This window comes from Wolffia australiana, chromosome 15 (assembly GCF_029677425.1).
Source record: "Wolffia australiana isolate 7733 chromosome 15, ASM2967742v1".
NCBI lineage: Eukaryota > Viridiplantae > Streptophyta > Magnoliopsida > Alismatales > Araceae > Wolffia > Wolffia australiana.
In genome coordinates this window covers 7,869,138-7,875,137 of record NC_135849.1, presented here as the reverse complement: position 1 = coordinate 7,875,137, position 6,000 = coordinate 7,869,138, and positions in this window count along the sequence as shown.

Sequence of the window (6,000 nt, the reverse complement as noted above, 5' to 3'; positions counted from 1 at the left end):
ATCACAGGAAACGATGTGGACGAAATTCGGAGCCTTGAAGCACACCTCACTAGCTCTTTTGATATTAAAGCACTTGGCCTACTTACCTATTTCTTGGGCATTGAGGTGGCATATTCTAAGACTGGAATCGTTCTGTCCCAGCACAAGTATATTCTTGATCTACTACGGGAAACCGGTAAATTGGACTGTCGTCTAGCCGCTACTCCAGTAGACATCAATGTCAAGCTAAAGGCTGAGCAGCATAGTCAAGATGCCCCAGTGAACAAGGCGTCATTTCAGCGACTGCTGTATCTCAACCATACTCGCCCTGATATTGCATTCGCTTTTAACTCCTTGAGTCAGTTTATGAGTGACCCTCGGGAGTCCCATCAACAAGCAGCCGATCGCATTCTTGCCTATCTTAAAGGATTTATTGGCCAAGGGCTCCTGTTCCGGATGGGCGGAGAACCCACTGTGGCTCTCTATACCGATTCTGATTATGCAGGGTCGTTTGAGGATAGTCGGTCCACCACGGGGTATTGCAGTTTTATTGGAGGTAACCTCGTTGCCTGGAGAAGTAAAAAGCAGAAGGAAGTATCTCTCTCCAGTGCTGAAGCTGAACTTCGTGCCTTAAAGAAGGGAGTGTGTGAGGGCATGTGGCTCAAGGATATTCTACAAGACTTACATATTTTTCCTGGTACGGGGCTCAATCTTTATTCAGACAGTAAGCCTGCTATTGCTATGGCCAAGAACCCCGTCCAGCATGAACGGACCAAGCATGCACGCGTGGCACGTCATTACATTAAGCAGAGCATCGATGATGGGTTTATTATTCCCCATTACATCCCAACGCTGGAGCAAGTAGCTGACATTTTCACGAAGGGCCTACCAGGCCAACAATTTCAAGCTTTGGTGTCCAAGTTGGGCATGTTTAACATCTATACCCAACTTGAGGGGGGGTGTTAGTCCAGCCCATCTCATGTGGGCCCATTAAGAGATGACCGTTGGACTCCAACGGTCATCCCTCCTTGTGTACACGACTATAAAAGCTCGATTGTACTTGTTGTAATCTTCTTGACTGATTTTTCATACAAATATATCATTCTCCTTTCAATCTGTCTACTGGCATCATCCTGAGGTTTCACAGGTTATGAACATGCTGGAACATATAATTTCTTTTTTCTTTAATTCGAAGTCCTAATTAAACCCTGACGATGGTTTCTTCCATAAGCAGCCCCATGGCTAGCAAGAGAATCCAGAAGGAGCTCCTGGACTTACAGAGGGACCCACCCACTTCCTGCAGCGCCGGCCCGGTAGGGGAAGACCTCTTCCACTGGCAAGCCACCATAATGGGCCCTGCCGACAGCCCGTACGCCGGCGGCGTCTTCTTTATCAAGATCCATTTCCCCCCAGACTACCCCTTCAAGCCTCCCAGAGTTAATTTCCAGACCAAGGTCAACCTTTACCGTTGACTTTACTATCTCTTGACGTTGACTCAAGTTGACTTACTTTTACTCACGTTGACTTTGTGTGCAGGTTTATCATCCCAATATCAATTCCAATGGCAGCATATGCCTGGACATTCTCAAAGAGCAGTGGAGCCCGGCGTTGACCATCTCGAAGGTTCTTCTATCCATCTGCTCCCTGCTTACAGATCCGAACCCGGACGACCCTCTCGTCCCCGAGATCGCGCACATTTACAAGAACCAGCAGCCCCGCTACGAGGAAACAGCTCGGGCGTGGACTCAGAAATACGCCATGGGCTGAACCAGAGCTAGCACTACAGCTGGGACGGAGGTTAGCTCTTGATAATGTTACGTTATCTATTTATATGCTTTTGTTGTGCCTTTAAAACTGCAGTGGATCATATGGCAAAGTTCATGTTCACTCACTTTCTCTAACTCCCTCTCATCATGTCTTAAGCGTGATGATTATAATCAATCCATCACTTCCTTTTGATCTATGTTTTTATTTGACCCATCTCGGTTATCTGCTCTTGGGTGTCAATAAAAATTATAATAAAAATGTTGCAGAAGCACATACTCAGAAGGGAAAAGATTAAGAAAATGTCTATACGTGCTGCTTCCACAGAGGACTGATCGTATGTCATCGTAAGAGATCATCTTTACTCATGGAATTAAATGATATTTTTGGGATGGTGTCATTACGAGCCTCACCCATGATTACATAATCTGATTGAAAAATGTGTATGATTTTGTGTGATACACGTGTCCATGAAATGTATTTATGATGCAGAGACGATAACATCTCGTTCCTAATCCACGATGGTATTAAGTGATTCATCTCAGGGTGAACTGACTTAAGTGCTAAGTATTCCAAATGATGCGGCCTATTCCAACACAAACGTATTCGTGTACGCAAAGAATGCATGTTCATATTTCCTCTTCTTCTTGATGACCTTAAAATACTAAATCGATGAAAAATCTCGACTATTTTATTCATTCTAATCACAAAAAAATACCAAGTTTTAATAGAAGAAATATCAGTTTGATTCAGTCTAAGACCCTATGATATTAATGGTATGGTTCTCTTCTTTTTCTCCATTAAGTCCATTCCCTTCAATAATTTGTGTCATTACCTTCAACTCTCTTCTGAATTTTCCTTGGAGAGATTAAAGAGATTTTCTGTTGAGCTAAAGTGACACCATTAATACTTGATCCATATTATGAGAAAGCAAAATCCATGACGGCAGCTCTAATTACAGGGAATAATCATAATGTTAATCACACATTCTATTCATTAATACAAAGCATATCCATTACATGCACTATTCATCTTGTTACTTTAGCCAACCTAAGTCAAGCAAAAAAATCGGAATGAAAAGAGGATAAATTCCCTCTTTTTTGTTCCATGGCTCAAGCTTGGCCTAAGTACCCTTTATCATATTGTTCATGAATTATATGCTATTTTCTTCTGATCGCTGGTTGGTGGAGGGGAGCCACTTTAAGTGATGCTTACAATGGAGAGAGAAATAAAATGGTTTGGCTTCCTTTTCTTGTGGGACTCCATTGTTACTATCCTTGGAATTATGCCCTATGTTTCCAGCACACATGACACTTAGATAAAAGTCCTCTTACTGTTTGATTCTGTGGACATTATCAATGATGTATAGATGATTCGTGCACCACAAATCAAGAAAAAAATTGTTGAGGACCTTAAAAGGAAAATAAAATAGTGATTAATTTACATCATCAGGAATCAAAATTTCTATCTTTTTGGTTTCTCAATATAGTTTCCATGAGCTGCACATGTCTAACCTCTAGTTGTATACATGTAGTCCTCAACACATCAAGCCTCCTCTTCTTCTACTTGATAAGCGTTATCATCACTTGAGATGATTTTATCTCATCATTATGAGAGAGGGGAGGAGGGAGAAGGAGAGGTGCTCAATAAAAATCATTAGTCATGTCATAATATTTTTAAATATCAATGAAAATTCCTAGTCATATCATAGTATCATGCTCTAATGATACAATACAATGGGGAAAACATATATCTATATGATAGGAAAATATACAATGAAGTGAATTAGCATTTGATTTAAATTGTTTTATTTTTCCAAAAGACAAAAAGTCATTCATGTGACATGGACATATTTTTGGTCTACCTCCATTTTACACTTAATGGTTATTTTTTCACAACCTGTTGTACTATAATTATATCCTTTGACATCTAATAACCTTGTAATTGTGACCATCTAGGCAATGTACGAGTCTATATGATGACTACATAAGCCCAGTAATGACTTCATAAACCTACTTAATTTACCATACCAAACATATAGATTAAATAATTGAAGATCAATGTAGCCTAATAAAAAGGTCCAGTCACCAACAAGTGAGATGCCAAGCTACACCACATGCTCTCGAAGGTACGAGAAATTCATAAATCCTTATAAAGAACTTGTTTGTAATCTATTACCGTGGGTATATAATTCCTCATCTGGGTGCCACCATTAGAAATGAACCAGGGTATGGTCAAGTATATAACCCTAACCCTTTCTGTCATCCTAGTTAGTAGTGATGTGTTCAAGAAATCATCAAAAAATGGATCTTATGATATTTCTATTGCCTTTTCCAGGGTCTTCATCAGATGTTCCTTGATTTCTTTCCTCATAACGAGGGCCAAAAATCATAGAATCACAATCGCTGACTTGTTTCTACATACGAGCTAAGGCTATTTGGAGTCCTGTAATTAGAGAGTTGAAGGTCATAATCAAAACATAATTGTCTTCTGTGTCTTAAGCCTAGATCACTTCTGCAAATGTGCCATCAATTGACTTAGTTGTTAGTTAGGTATCAAATCATACAGGGACTCATAGGGATCATTTAACTAAACTATTTCCTAAAGAACATGATGGGGGACCATCTTGTCATCTCAATGGCCATAGCCAAAGTACGACCGTCCATCCACAAGACGTCTTTGGTGTCTCAGGACAAAGTGATGGAAATATATGTGGCCAGCAAGCCACATAATATGTTCTATTAATGAACATGGAACGAGATGTGGAATGTGTGATTGGCTTGCCGGCAGCATATATTTCCATCACTTAGACCTGAGACACCAAAGACATCTTGTGGATGGACGGTCGTACTTTGGCTATGGCCAACGAGTCTCTAATCATGGGATTCTAAACAGTCTTAGTTCGGGTAGATCAAGAAGTTCATGAAGACAATTGAGTGGTCAAGATGGGATCATCCACCCTTGGTATACGAGGTGACAGCTCAAGGAAGACGATGCGATGAAGTCCTTGGCCAAGGCAGTGAAATATCAGAGAAGAGTTCTCCGATGATTTCTGAATGCATCAGTACTAACTCGGATGATCGATTAGGGTTTGACAGTTGACCATACCCTAAGTCGTCCAAGGAACGTCAAGTGGACGAGGGATTATACATTCACAGTAACTGATGACGAACAGGTTCCATGAGTGAGTCGATACACACTGCTTTGTATCTTCTAGGACACGAGGTGTAGCTTGGCACCCCACGTGTCAAAGACTCGACCTATCGATTGAGTTAAATCAATCCATCATTAATTAATCTATATGATGATATAGTTCATTAATTTGGAAGGTAAATAAAAGTTATTGGGCCATTGGAGTCGTTAACTAGATTGATACATGACCTTGAGGGCCACACGCAAATGGTCTTTTAGACATCAGAAGATATACTTAAGTTTTGGGGGTTTCTATGTAAAATACCCACTTCATATAAATAGGGTAAGGCCTTGAACAAAATTCACCCAGGCCAGAATTGTTCAGAGGCCTTTCTTCTTCTTCTCCCATCTCCCAACACCCCCTCTCCTTCCCCGATGCGATTGGGACGACGTAACGACAACGACGGAGAAAGAACGGGGCTCGTCAATGAGAAGGTGGGGATCCGATGTGCCGTGTATTCCGTGGATACATTTAGAGGTTGCACACGTAAGCAGCTCGACTCGTCTCACTCCCAGATCCAAGAAATCACGGATGCGATCTGTGGGAAGGTACATTGTTTCAATAGATTTAATAATGCCGTTAGATTCATTCAAGTCTTCCGCTGTGAGTCGTTTTGATTTGTTCATCCAGATCTAGGCCTCTAGAACCCAACACCAACCCCACTGCTACAAAAGTGCCTGCTAAGGGATTTTAATTAGAGTTAATTATTACTTCCTCCTATAAAAATCCATAAATTTGCCAAACTCTTTTGTTAAATTTGTATAAAATATTATAAAAGCTAAATACTTATAACCTTCTTTGAACTATTTTGAATATGTCTTCACTCGTTTTCCACATTATATTTAATTTTTACGTCTAAATATATATAATCCTAAAATATAAACAAATTAAAATTTTATTCTGTAAATACCTTATCATTATGGATTTGATCATTTCCTTGTGACCATAAAGAAATCTATAAAATAAACTTTATAGGAATGTGAAGTCTTGGATATCATATTCAACTCTACTTTTTTATCACCTGATATTACACATTATTAATAGGTTTATATGACAACAGTGAC